Consider the following 15,557-nt stretch of genomic DNA (forward strand, 5'->3'; position numbering starts at 1 on the left):
AGGTGAGGGTCCCGCATAGGGCGGACATGTCATTCGTGTAACGTGTTCAGGTGAGGGCCCCGCATTGGGCGGGCATGTCATTGGTGTAACCTGTGCAGGTGAGGGCCCCACATATGGAGGACATGTCATTGGTATAACCTGTGCAGGTGAGGGCCCGCATAGGGCGGACATGTCATTGGTATAACCTTTGCAGGTGAGGGCCCCACATAGGGCAGGCATGTCTTTGGTGTAACCTGTGCAGGTGAGGGCCCCACATAGGGTGGACATGTCATTGGTATAACCTGTGCAGGTGAGGGCCCCGCATAGGGCGGACATATCATGGGTATAACCTGTGCAGGTGAGGGCCCGCATAGGGCGGACATGTCATTGGTATAACCTGAGCAGGTGAGGGCCCCACATAGGGCGGACATGTCATTGGTGTAACCTGTGCAGGTGAGGGCCCCACGTAGGGCGGACATGTTATTGGTGTAACCTGTGCAGGTGAGGGCCCCACGTAGGGCGGACATGTCATTAGTATAACCTGTGCAGGTGAGGGCCCCACATAGGGCGGACATGTCATTGGTATAACCTGTGCAGGTGAGGGCCCCACATAGGGCGGACATGTCATTGGTATAACCTGTGCAGGTGAGGGCCCCGCATAGGGTGGACATGTCATTGGTGTAACCTGTGCAGGTGAGGGCCCCGCATAGGGCGGGCATGTCATTGGTATAACCTGTGCAGTTGAGGGCCCCACATAGGGCGGACAGGTCATTGGTATAACCTGCGCAGGTTAGGGCCCCACATAGGGCGGATATGTCATTGGTGTAACCTGTTCAGGTGATAGCCCCACATAGGGGGACATGTCATTGGTATAACCTGTGCAGGTGAGGGCCCGCATAGGGCGGACATGCCATTGTTGTAACCTGTGCAGGTGAGGGCCCCACATAGGGCAGGCATGTCATTGGTATTACCTGTGCAGGTGAGGGTCCCACATAGGGCGGACATGTCATTCGTGTAACCTGTGCAGGTGAGGGCCCCGCATTGGGCGGGCATGTCATTGGTGTAACCTGTGCAGGTGAGGGCCCCACATATGGAGGACATGTCATTGGTATAACCTGTGCAGGTGAGGGCCCGCATAGGTCGGACATGTCATTGGTATAACCTTTGCAGGTGAGGGCCCCACTTAGGGCAGGCATGTCATTGGTGTAACCTGTGCAGGTGAGGGCCCGCATAGGGCGGATATGTCATTGGTGTAACCTGTGCAGGTGATAGCCCCACATAGGGGGACATGTCATTGGTATAACCTGTGCAGGTGAGGGCCCGCATAGGGCGGACATGCCATTGCTGTAACCTGTGCAGGTGAGGGCCCCACATAGGGCGTGCATGTCATTGGTATTACCTGTGCAGGTGAGGGTCCCGCATAGGGCGGACATGTCATTCGTGTAACGTGTTCAGGTGAGGGCCCCGCATTGGGCGGGCATGTCATTGGTGTAACCTGTGCAGGTGAGGGCCCCACATATGGAGGACATGTCATTGGTATAACCTGTGCAGGTGAGGGCCCGCATAGGGCGGACATGTCATTGGTATAACCTTTGCAGGTGAGGGCCCCACATAGGGCAGGCATGTCTTTGGTGTAACCTGTGCAGGTGAGGGCCCCACATAGGGTGGACATGTCATTGGTATAACCTGTGCAGGTGAGGGCCCCGCATAGGGCGGACATATCATGGGTATAACCTGTGCAGGTGAGGGCCCGCATAGGGCGGACATGTCATTGGTATAACCTGTGCAGGTGAGGGCCCGCATAGGGCGGATATGTCATTGGTGTAACCTGTGCAGGTGATAGCCCCACATAGGGCGGACATGTCATTGGTATAACCTGTGCAGGTGAGGGCCCCCCATAGGGCGGACATATCATGGGTATAACCTGTGCAGGTGAGGGCCCGCATAGGGCGGACATGTCATTGGTATAACCTGAGCAGGTGAGGGCCCCACATAGGGCGGACATGTCATTGGTGTAACCTGTGCAGGTGAGGGCCCCACGTAGGGCGGACATGTTATTGGTGTAACCTGTGCAGGTGAGGGCCCCACGTAGGGCGGACATGTCATTAGTATAACCTGTGCAGGTGAGGGCCCCACATAGGGCGGACATGTCATTGGTATAACCTGTGCAGGTGAGGGCCCCACATAGGGCGGACATGTCATTGGTATAACCTGTGCAGGTGAGGGCCCCGCATAGGGTGGACATGTCATTGGTGTAACCTGTGCAGGTGAGGGCCCCGCATAGGGCGGGCATGTCATTGGTATAACCTGTGCAGTTGAGGGCCCCACATAGGGCGGACAGGTCATTGGTATAACCTGCGCAGGTTAGGGCCCCACATAGGGCGGATATGTCATTGGTGTAACCTGTTCAGGTGATAGCCCCACATAGGGGGACATGTCATTGGTATAACCTGTGCAGGTGAGGGCCCGCATAGGGCGGACATGCCATTGTTGTAACCTGTGCAGGTGAGGGCCCCACATAGGGCAGGCATGTCATTGGTATTACCTGTGCAGGTGAGGGTCCCACATAGGGCGGACATGTCATTCGTGTAACCTGTGCAGGTGAGGGCCCCGCATTGGGCGGGCATGTCATTGGTGTAACCTGTGCAGGTGAGGGCCCCACATATGGAGGACATGTCATTGGTATAACCTGTGCAGGTGAGGGCCCGCATAGGTCGGACATGCCATTGGTATAACCTTTGCAGGTGAGGGCCCCACTTAGGGCAGGCATGTCATTGGTGTAACCTGTGCAGGTGAGGGCCCCACATAGGGCGGACATGTCATTGGTATAACCTGTGCAGGTGAGGGCCCCGCATAGGGCGGACATATCATGGGTATAACCTGTGCAGGTGAGGGCCCGCATAGGGCGGACATGTCATTGGTATAACCTGTGCAGGTGAGGGCCCGCATAGTGCGGATGTGTAATTGGTGTAACCTGTGCAGGTGATAGCCCCACATAGGGCGGACATGTCATTGGTATAACCTGTGCAGGTGAGGGCCCGCATAGAGAGGACATGTCATTGGTATAACCTTTGCAGTTGAGGGCCCGCATAGGGCGGACATGTCATTGGTATAACCTTTGCAGGTGAGGGCCCCACATAGGGCAGGCATGTCATTGGTGTAACCTGTGTAGGTGAGGGCCCCACATAGGGCGGACATGTCATTGATATAACCTGTGCAGGTGAGGGCCCCCCATAGGGCGGACATATCATGGGTACAACCTGTGCAGGTGAGGGCCCGCATAGGGCTGACATGTCATTGGTATAACCTGAGCAGGTGAGGGCCCCACATAGGGCGGACATGTCATTGGTGTAACCTTTGCAGGTGAGGGCCCCACGTAGGGCGGACATGTTATTGGTATAACCTGTGCAGGTGAGGGCCCCGCATAGGGTGGACATGTCATTGGTATAACCTGTGCAGGTGAGGGCCCCACATAGGGCTGACATGTAATTGGCATAACCTGTGCAGGTGAGGGCCCCGCATAGGGCGGACATGTCATTGGTATAACCTGTGTAGGTGAGGGCCCCACATAGGGCAGATGTGTCATTGGTATAACCTGTGTACTTGAGGGCCCCACATAGGGCTGATGTGTCATTGGTATAACCTGTGCAGGTGAGGGCCCCACATAGGGTGGACATATCATTGGTGTAACCTGTATATATGAGGGCTGCACATAGAGTGGAAAAATCATTAGTATAACCTGTGCAGGTGTGGGCCTCACATAGGGTGTACATGTCATTGGTATAACCTGTGCAGGTGAGGGTCCCACATAGGGCGGACATGTCATTCATTGGTATAACCTGTGCAGGTCAGGGCCCCACATAGGACGGACATGTCATTGGTATAACCTGTGCTGGTGAGGGCCCCACATAGGGCGGACAGGTCATTGGTATAACCTGTGCAGGTGAGAGCCCGCATCGGGCGGATATGTCATTGGTGTAACCTGTGCAGGTGATAGCCCCACATAGGGCGGACATGTCATTGGTATAATCTATGCAGGTGAGGGCCCCGCATAGGGCGGACATGTCAATGGTATAACCTGTGCAGGTGAAGGCCCGCATAGGGCGGACATGCCATTGGTGTAACCTGTGCAGGTGAGGGCCCCACATAGGGCGGGCATATCATTGGTATTACCTGTGCAGGTGAGGGCCACTCATAGGGCGGACATGTCATTCGTGTAACCTGTGCAGGTGAGGGCCCCGCATTGGGCTGGCATGTCATTGGTGTAACCTGTGCAGGTGAGGGCCCCACATAGGGAGGACATGTCATTGGTATAACCTTTGCAGGTGAGGGCCCGCATAGGGCGGACATGTCATTGGTATAACCTTTGCAGGTGAGGGCCCCACATAGGGCAGGCATGTCATTGGTGCACCCTGTGCAGGTAAGGGCCCCATTTAGGGCGGACATGTCATTGGTATAACCTGTGCAGGTGAGGGCCCCGCATAGGGCGGACATGTCATTGGCATAACCTGTGCAGGTGAGGGCCCCACATAGGGCGGACATGTCATTGGTGTAACTTGTGCAGGTGAGGGCCCCACGTAGGGCGGACATGTCATTGGTGTAACCTGTGCAGGTGAGGGCCCCACGTAGGGCGGACATGTCATTAGTATAACCTGTGCAGGTGAGGGCCCACACATAGGGCGGACATGTCATTGGTATAACCTGTGCAGGTGAGGGCCCCACATAGGGTGGACATGTCATTGGTATAACCTGTGCAGGTGAAGGCCCCGCATAGGGTGGACATGTCATTGGTATAACCTGTGCAGGTGAGGGCCCGCATAGGGCGGACATGTCATTGGTATAACCTGTGCAGGTGAGGGCCCCACATAGGGCGGGCATGTCATTTCTTGTAACCTGTGCAGATGAGGGCCCCACATAGGGCGGACATGTCATTGGTATAACCTGTGTAGGTGAGGGCCCCACATAGGGCGGATGTGTCATTGGTATAACCTGTGTAGGTGAGGGCCCCATATAGGGCGGATATGTAATTGGCATAACCTGTGCAGGTGAGGGCCCCGCATAGGCGAACATGTCATTGGTATAACCTGTGTAGGTGAGGGCCCCACATAGGGCGGATGTGTCATTGGTATAACCTGTGTAGGTGAGGGCCCCACATAGGGCGGATGTGTCATTGGTATAACCTGTGCAGGTGAGGGCCCCATATAGGGTGGACATATCATTGGTGTAACCTGTATATATGAGGGCTGCACATAGAGCCGAAAAATCATTAGTATAACCTGTGAAGGTGAGGGCCTCACATAGGGTGTACATGTCATTGGTATAACCTGTGCAGGTGAGGGCCCCACATAGGGCAGACATGTCATTTATTGGTATAACCTGTGCAGGTCAGGGCCCCACATAGGACGGACATGTCATTGGTATAACCTGTGCTGGTGAGGGCCCCACATAGGGCGGACATGTCATTGGTATAACCTGTGCAGGTTAAGCCCCGCATAGGGCGGACATGTCATTGGTATTACCTGTGCTTGTGAGGGCCCCACATAGGACGGACATGTCATTCATTGGTATAACCTGTGCAGGTGAGGGCCCCACATAGGACGGACATGTCATTGGTATAACCTGTGCAGGTGAGGGCCCCGCATAGGGCGGACATGTCATTGGTATAACCTGTGCAGGAGAGTTCCTCACATAGGGTGAACATGTCATTGGTGTAACCTGTGCAGGTGAGGGCCCCATATAGGGCGGACATGTCATTGGTGTAACCTGTGCAGAGGATAGCCCCGCATAGGGCGGGCATGTCATTGGTATAACCTGTGCAGGTGAGGGCCCCGCATAGGGCGTACATGTCATTGGTGTAATCTGTGTAGGTGAGGGCCCCACATAGGGTGGACATGTCATTGGTGTAACCTGTGCAGGTGAGGGCCCCGCATAGGGCGGGCATGTCATTGGTATAACCTGTGCAGGTGAGGGCCCCACATAGGGCGGACAGCTCATTGGTATAACCTGCGCAGGTTAGGGCCCCACATAGGGCGGACAGGTCATTGGTATAACCTGTGCAGGTGAGGGCCCGCATAGGGCGGATATGTCATTGGTGTAACCTGTGCAGGTGATAGCCCCACATAGGGGGACATGTCATTGGTATAACCTGTGCAGGTGAGGGCCCGCATAGGGCGGACATGCCATTGCTGTAACCTGTGCAGGTGAGGGCCCCACATAGGGCGTGCATGTCATTGGTATTACCTGTGCAGGTGAGGGTCCCGCATAGGGCGGACATGTCTTTCGTGTAACCTGTGCAGGTGAGAGCCCCGCATTGGGCGGGCATATCATTGGTGTAACCTGTGCAGGTGAGGGCCCCACATATGGAGGACATGTCATTGGTATAACCTGTGCAGGTGAGGGCCCGCATAGGGAGGACATGTCATTGGTATAACCTTTGCAGGTGAGGGCCCCACATAGGGCAGGCATGTCTTTGGTGTAACCTGTGCAGGTGAGGGCCCCACATAGGGTGGACATGTCATTGGTATAACCTGTGCAGGTGAGGGCCCCGCATAGGGCGGACATATCATGGGTATAACCTGTGCATGTGAGGGCCCGCATAGGGCGGACATGTCATTGGTATAACCTGTGCAGGTGAGGGCCCGCATAGGGCGGATATGTCATTGGTGTAACCTGTGCAGGTGATAGCCCCACATAGGGCGGACATGTCATTGGTATAACCTGTGCAGGTGAGGGCCCGCATAGGGCGGACATGTCATTGATATAACCTTTGCAGTTGAGGGCCCGCATAGGGAGGACATGTCATTGGTATAACCTTTGCAGGTGAGGGCCCCACATAGGGCAGGCATGTCATTGGTATAACCTGTGCAGGTGAGGGCCCCCCATAGGGCGGACATATCATGGTATAACCTGTGCAGGTGAGGGCCCGCATAGGGCGGACATGTCATTGGTATAACCTGAGCAGGTGAGGGCCCCACATAGGGCGGACATGTCATTGGTGTAACCTTTGCAGGTGAGGGCCCCACGTAGGGCGGACATGTTATTGGTGTAACCTGTGCAGGTGAGGGCCCCATGTAGAGCGGACATGTCATTAGTATAACCTGTGCAGGTGAGGGCCCCACATAGGGCGGACATGTCATTGGTATAACCTGTGCAGGTGAGGGCCCCGCATAGGGTGGACATGTCATTGGTATAACCTGTGCAGGTTAGGGCCCGCATAGGGCGGACATGTCATTGGTATAACCTGTGCAGGTGAGTGCCCCACATAGGGCGGGCATGTCATTGGTGTAACCTGTGCAGGTGAGGGCCCCACATCGGGCTGACATGTAATTGGCATAACCTGTGCAGGTGAGGGCCCCACATAGGGCGGACATGTCATTGGTATAACCTGTGTAGGTGAGGGCCCCACATAGGGCGGATGTGTCATTGGTATAACCTGTGTAGGTGAGGGCCCCACATAGGGCTGATGTGTCATTGGTATAACCTGTGCAGGTGAGGGCCCCACATAGGGTGGACATATCATTGGTGTAACCTGTATATATGAGGGCTGCACATAGAGCGGAAAAATCATTAGTATAACCTGTGCAGGTGAGGGCCTCACATAGGGTGTACATGTCATTGGTATAACCTGTGCAGGTGAGGGTCCCACATAGGGCGGACATGTCATTCATTGGTATAACCTGTGCAGGTCAGGGCTCCACATAGGACGGACATGTCATTGGTATAACCTGTGCTGGTGAGGGCCCCACATAGGGCGGACATGTCATTGGTATAACCTGTGCAGGTGAGGCCCCGCATAGGGCGGACATGTCATTGGTATTACCTGTGCAGGTGAGGGCCCCACATAGGATGGACATGTCATTCATTGGTATAACCTGTGCAGGTGAGGGCCCCACATAGGGCGGACATATCATTGGTATAACCTGTGTAGGTGAGGGCCCCCCTTAGGGCGGACATGTCATTGGTATGACCTGTGCAGGTGAGGGCCCCACATAGGGCGGACATATCATTGGTGTAACCTGTGCCAGTGAGGGCCCCGCATAGGGCGGACATGTCATTGGTATAACCTGTGGAGGTGAGGGCCCCACATAGGGCGGACATATCATTGGTGTAACCTGTGCCAGTGAGGGCCCCGCATAGGGCGGACATGTCATTGGTGTAACCTGTGGAGGTGAGGGCCCCACATAGGGCGGACATGTCATTGGTATAACCTGTGCAGGTGAGGGTCCCACATAGGGCGAACATGTCATTGGTGTAACATGTGCAGGTGAGGGCCCCACATAGGGCAGACATGTCATTAGTATAAGCTGTGCAGGTGAGGGTCCCACATAGGGCGGACATGTCATTGGTATAAACTGTGCAGGTGAGGGCCCCGCATAGGGCGGACATGTCATTGGTATAACCTGTGGAGGTGAGGGCCCCACATAGGGCAGTCATGTCATTGGTATAACCTGTGCAGGTGAGGGCCCCTCATAGGGCAGACATGTCATTGGTATAACCTGTGCAGGTGAGGGCCCCACATAGGGCGAACATGTCATTGGTATAACCTGTGCAGATGAGGGCCCCACATAGGGCGGACATGTCATTGGTGTAACCTGTGCCAGTGATGGCCCCACATAGGGCGGACATGTCATTGGTGTAACCTGTGCCAGTGAGGGCCCCACATAGGGCGGACATGTCATTGGTATAACCTGTGCAGGTGAGGGCCCCACATAGGGCGGACATATCATTGGTATAACCTGTGTAGGTGAGGGCCCCCCTTGGGGCGGACATGTCATTGGTATGACCTGTGCAGGTGAGGGCCCCACATAGGGCGGACATATCATTGGTATAACCTGTGCAGGTGAGGTCCCCCCTTGGGGCGGACATGTCATTGGTATAACCTGTGCAGGTGAAGGCCCCACATAGGGCGGACATGTCATTGGTATAACCTGTGCAGGTGAGGGCCCCACATAGGGTAGACTTATCATTGGTGTAACCTTTATATATGAGGGCTGCACATAGGGCGGACAAATCATTAGTATAACCTGTGCAGGTGAGGGTCCCACATAGGGCGGACATGTCATTGGTATAACCTGTGCAGATGAGGGCCCCACATAGGGCGGACATGTCATTGGTGTAACCTGTGCAGGTGAGGGCCCCACATAGGGTAGACTTATCATTGGTGTAACCTTTATATATGAGGGCTGCACATAGGGCGGACAAATCATTAGTATAACCTGTGCAGGTGAGGGTCCCACATAGGGCGAACATGTCATTGGTATAACCTGTGCAGATGAGGGCCCCACATAGGGCGGACATGTCATTGGTGTAACCTGTGCCAGTGAGGGCCCCACATAGGGCGGACATGTCATTGGTGTAACCTGTGCCAGTGAGGGCCCCACATAGGGCGGACATGTCATTGGTATAACCTGTGCAGGTGAGGGCCCCACATAGGGCGGACATATCATTGGTATAACCTGTGTAGGTGAGGGCCCCCCTTGGGGCGGACATGTCATTGGTATGACCTGTGCAGGTGAGGGCCCCACATAGGGCGGACATATCATTGGTATAACCTGTGCAGGTGAGGGCCCCCCTTGGGGCGGACATGTCATTGGTATAACCTGTGCAGGTGAAGGCCCCACATAGGGCGGACATGTCATTGGTATAACCTGTGCAGGTGAGGGCCCCACATAGGGTAGACTTATCATTGGTGTAACCTTTATATATGAGGGCTGCACATAGGGCGGACCAATCATTAGTATAACCTGTGCAGGTGAGGGCCCCACATAGGGTGGACATGTCATTGGTATAACCTGTGCAGGTGAGGGCCCCACATAGGGCGTACATGTCATTGGTATAGCCTGTGCAGGTGAGGGCCCCACATAGGGTGACCATATGATTGTTGTAACCTGTGCAGGTGTGGCCCCACATAGGGCGGACATATCATTAGTATAACCTGTGCAGGTGAGGGCCCTGCATAGGGCGGACATGTCATTGGTATAACCTGTGCAGGTGAGAGCCCCACATAGGGCGGACATATCATTGGTGTAACCTTTGCATGTGTGGACCCCACACAGGGCGGACATGTCATTGGCATAACCCGCGCAGGTGAAGGCCCCGCTTGGAGCGGACATATCGGTGTAACTCATGTATGTGAGGGAACAAATCATTGGTGCAACCTGTGCAGGTGAGGGCCAGTTAATCATTATATAAAAATAGAGGTAAATATGTGAATGAGAGTAATGTTTACCCCATCCTACTTCATTCCGCTACCTGTTCTATCTATTACAATAAATTAAATCACAATTTCTCCTGTATCGCAAGTCAGCTACCTCGGAGTAACCCTTGACTCTGCCCTGTCCATCAAACTGCACATCCAAGCTTTTACCATTTCCTGTCTCCTCCAGCTCCAAAATATTTCCAGAATCCGTCCTTTCTTCAGCCCTGAATCTACTAAAATATTAATGCATGCCTTCATCATCTGTGGTTTTGACTGCTGCAATATACTCCTCTGTGGCCTACCTGCTCACACACTCGCAGTAGGGAGCAGTATTACAGTAGTGCCTGGCCTTTTCCAGTACATCCTCAACTCTGCTGCCCGACTAATCCACCTCTCTCCTCGCTACTCCTCCACTTCTCCCTTCTTCAAATCCTTTCACTCGCTTCCAACTCCTCAACAAATTCAGTTCAAACTCCTAACACTGACCTACAAAGCTGTCCATAATCTATCTCCTCCCTATATCTCCAACATGTAATATCTGGTCCTCCCAAGGCCTCCTTCACACTCCTACGCTATTCACCCAATCGCACCCAAGACTTCTCCCAAGTATCCCCCATTCTGTGAAATACTGTGCCCCAACAAGTCCAATTATCCATCACACTGAGAACTTTCAGACGGAATTTGAAAATGTATCTCTTCAAGAAAGTTTACAGCCCGCAATGAACCTGCTGTCACCTCATAAACACCAAGTTGCTACAACCCCTTAGCTTACTGTCTCCATCTCCACTAATGTGTGAACTGTAAACCCGCAAGGGCAGTGCAATCTGCTGCTTTGGACCGGTCTGTCATTGCGAGAGAATCAAAATGATTATGCTAATGACTTGGGTCAAACTCTGCCAGAGATTGAACCAATTGTCATCTTTGTTTGATGAGATTCTCTTGCGTGAGAGAATAGTATCACAGGTACAGAGAAGGTGGAGAACTTAATTTCTCTATCTTCTCCATTCTCTCTGTCTGTGGATGACATTCAAGTGTAGTCCAATGTTTTTCACGCACCCATAGACTTTTACGGGTGCACGTGATCCAATCATCGGATGCACTCATAACATATTGCGATTGTTTTCTCACACTGAATTGGCATGAGAAAAAAAATCACAGATCTGCATTGCCCCATAGTATGGGCCAAGCGCTATCATATCAGATAGCATTCAGTCTTGTTATACAGCCGTCTGTCTGTGCCCTAAGGGTACATTCACCCGAACATATTTTCGATCCAAGTAGTATCAGAGGATAAAACTGACAGCCCTTGAACCAATGTTATTCATTTGGTCAGTTCAGCTGAAAAAAAAATCACAGCATGCATTGATTTATTCCATATTTTTGGATGAATCTTGCCTATTAAAGTCCAACGCGAATGCTGCAGCCCATCAGCGCCTGCTGATCAGCTGCATCCTTTACGGTTTTTGTCTTTGCAGAAGATGTGACAGTCGGGGGAAAAAGCGCTGAAACTGGAAAATCTGTGTCATCTTAAGAGTAGAGATGAGCGACTTTGCCTTTTTTCAGGTCGAGTCGGGTTTCAAGAAACCCGACATTCTCAAAAGTCGGGTCGAATGAAATCGGCTGATTATCGTGAAAAGTCGAAGGCCGACTGAAACACGAAACCCAATGCAAGTCGATGGGGAAGAAAAGTCGGCAGTGAGTGGAGGACAGGAAACACACCTACAGTGCCCATTTTAATGCCAAAAACATCAATTCTTATTACTTAAGCTGGTCAACCTTAATTTACTTTATACTAATAGTTAGGCATTGAAAACAGGTGGTTATTTGGCTAAAGTTGTGGGGGGTAGGGCTTGCTCCAGATTTTCGTGGGCCCAGGGCCAAAGAGTGTCAATGGGCTCCTTTAACACATGCCACAATTCATGATCCTCTGATACGGCAGAGAAATAGCGGTATAGTACAATGAAAAATACTTCACTTTTTACATCTCATGACTGATATCCATTTTAATTTCTCCAATAGCTCCAAAAACGGACAGTATATTACTCCATACAGTATTATGGCCACCGCATAGTGCGCTATACAGAGTAATGATGCCCATATATTTCTCCATACAGAACCATTGGTCCCATATAATGTTTGAAACAGTATATGATGAGCTCCACATAATGCTACAGCATATGTTGGTCCCCATGGATGAAGCTCCACTGTGTTAGGCCTGTTTCACACATCAGTTTTTTTGGTCAGTTAAAATCTGCTAAAATGGCGGATAACGGATCCGTTCCTGTACTGACCTCAAATTTTGGCACCGGACCGTTATTTTAACGGATCCGTCAAAGGAAGAATTTTAAAGGAACCGCTGCCTTGGGAAGGAGAGAGAGAGAAAGAATTTTTCAGCTGCCAGAACAGAGTTTAGGGTTAAATTTGTGGCTGAGTGAAGTCTTTCGGGCATGCGCAGTGAGAAATGCGGATCCGGCCGCCCGAAAAAACGTTGCATGGTCCGTTCGGGCATGTCGGCGGATGTCAAAATTTTGGCGGATCCGCAAAAAAACGGATCCAACGGATGGCCATCCGTCAAGATCCGCCGGTTGTGCAACTTAATGGGAAAAAAACGGATCCGCCAAGAAAATGGCAGATCCTGTTTTTTTGCAAAACGGCGGATTTTGACTGATGGACACAAACGGATGTGTGAAACAGGCCTTATGGGCCCAAATAATGCTCCATATATAATGGGCCCCATTTCTAATGCTCCAGTGCATAATGGGCCCTGTAAATGCTGCTCCAGTGTCTGATGTCCACCTTTGGAATGCTCCAGTCTATGGTGGGCCTCATATATCATTCTCCAGAGTATAGTGCTCCCCAAAAATAGCTGTCCCAACATTGAAAACAGTTAAATAAGTCTCCTCGCTAGGGAATCCCTGTACTAGTCTGGACTCCTCGTCCCCCCATCTTCCATCTCACTGCACTTGGACTGTTTAGGCAGAGGGCGTACAGACGTGATGTCATCGCGCTCTCTGATCAGAATGTCACTGTCAGGAAACGCGGAAGACGTCACGGCGGTGGAGCAGGGAGAGGTAAGTATTTGAACTTTGCAAGTGCTGTGATCCTGAGTAAGCAGGGGGGGCCCACTCGTTGGCGACGGCACTGGCACAGGGTTCCTCATAGTACGCCGATGTGTCTGACGGTGGGTGTGCACCTCCACCATCAGAGACACTTGATTCTACTATGAGAGACCTTGTGCCAGTGCCGTTGCCAAACAGTGTGCCCACCCACCTGTCCAGGGAAATGGCACTCGCATGGGTGCGTGCCACAGGTGGTGACCCCGGCCCTCTGGGGAGAAGCAGCCTAGTTAGGGAGGTAGAAAAATTGGCATATGTTGATGTTGGACATTCAGCAGCTGCAAATGGAGGAATTGGAGAAGTCCGCGGAAGAGGAGGACAAAAGCAAGCCATTTTTCTGGCAACCTACATGTCAGCAGGGGAGGGTGGGACAAAAACCTTTGGAACCCATGCATGGTTCATTTTAATGAAGGTTAGATCTTCAACATTTTGGGTCCACTGATGAGTCCTTTTTTCTGTCAGGATTGATCCAGCAGCACTGAAGACTCAGATAACACACTAGCAGCAGGGCAAGCGAGCTCCTGTAAGGCATATTGTGCCAATTCAGGCCAGGTGTCAAGTTTACTGGCCCAATAGTCAAAGGGGAATGACCGGTGAGGGAGAACATCGATATGGGAGGAGAAGTAGTTTGTTACCATAGTTGACAACTGCTGTCTCCTGTCACTTTCGATCGATGCAGTATTACCAGTCGCGTGAGCGGTACTTGAAAAATCAGTCCACAACATGGTCATGAAACCCCTGTGTCCAACGCCACTTCGGTTGTGTGCACCACGAACACCTCTTTCATGTTGCCCCCTACGGCCTGTTGGAAAAACATCGCCGCTGTGTGCTGGGAATGCCTCAAACGAACGGTTTACCAGAGTTGCTTGTTTGTTAGCCAATATTAGCTCTAGGCTCTCCTGTGGCATGATGTTTTGAAATTTGCCTTTATAGCGTGGATCCAGGATGCTGGCCAACCAGTAGTTGTCATCGTTCATCATTTTGGCAATGTGGGGGTGCCTTTTTAGGATTTGCAAGGCATAATCAGACATGTGGGCCAATGTTCCAGGTGTCAATGATGCTCTGCGAGTGCTGGGTATAGGAGCACTTTCTGGCAAATCCACATCCCTCCAGTCACGCACAAACCCTGTACCTGACCTTGCCACGCCAACATTTTTTCTTGCCCCCTGAGAAGCATCCTCCTCCCCAAAATAATCATCCCCATCATCCTCCTCCTCTTCCTCCTCTTCCTCTTCTTCCTCCACCTCGTCCAGGAGAGTTCCCTGAGCAGACAATGGCTGACTGTCATCAAGGCTTCCCTGCACCTGTTCCAACTCAAGGTAGCCAGCAACGCGCCATCGCTTCCCTCACTGTAGGATCACCGCCACCGTTAAGCACACCACCAGCACTAAATGTGGAGGTGTCGTCGCAAGGCCAAAGCATTCAGGGAATCACAATGGTTTTGCAACACAACACTGAATCTAGGCCATCACCACCAATACCATCACCAACCCCCTCTCACTCCGTCCGGTCCACCGCTACTTCCCCCATATGCAGCTATCCAGTCGAGCTCACCCTACCAGACAATCTGAATAGGACAAGAAAGTAATCATCGTCTCATCCGCGTACACTGTGTTTGAACGCCTACATTGCCAAACTAATCTCATTAGAGATGATGCCCTACCGTTAGGTTGAAAGCAAAGCTTTCCGCAAGCTCATGGCCTATGCTGTCCCGCGCTATGACCTACCCAGTCGGCACTTCTTTTCTCGAAAAGCCATCCCTGCCCTACACCGGCATGTGAAAGACCGCATTGTCCATGCACTAAAACAGTCAGTGAGTGGAAAGGTGCACCTCACAACAGATGCATGGACCAGTAGGCATGGCCAGGGCCGTTACGTGTCCATCACTGCGCACTGGGTTAATGTGGTGAATGCAGGCTCCACAAGGGACAGCGGTGATGCTGCCTAGCCCATGGTATAGGAAACAGTTGGCTGTAAGCTTTTGACCCTCCTACTCCTCCATCAGCGAAAGCTCGTCCACAGAGCGCAGTCACACGAGCACTCCATCCGCAGCTGGCAGTGTTGAACACGAGGTGTCCCACTATCGAACAGCTAGTGGTAAGCATCATCAGGCTGTGTTAAAGATGATGTCTTTGGGCAACAACAGACACACCGCTGAGGTACTGGCCGACTACTTGCAGCGACAACCTGAGTCATGGCTGGGCAGTCTACATCTTGAGTTAGGCAAGGTAGTCAGTGATAATGGCCGTAATTTTGTGGCAGCC

Source organism: Dendrobates tinctorius, unplaced genomic scaffold, assembly GCF_039654945.1.
Source record: "Dendrobates tinctorius isolate UK_male_01 unplaced genomic scaffold, ASM3965494v1 ptg000103l, whole genome shotgun sequence".
In the NCBI taxonomy this organism is placed as follows: domain Eukaryota; kingdom Metazoa; phylum Chordata; class Amphibia; order Anura; family Dendrobatidae; genus Dendrobates; species Dendrobates tinctorius.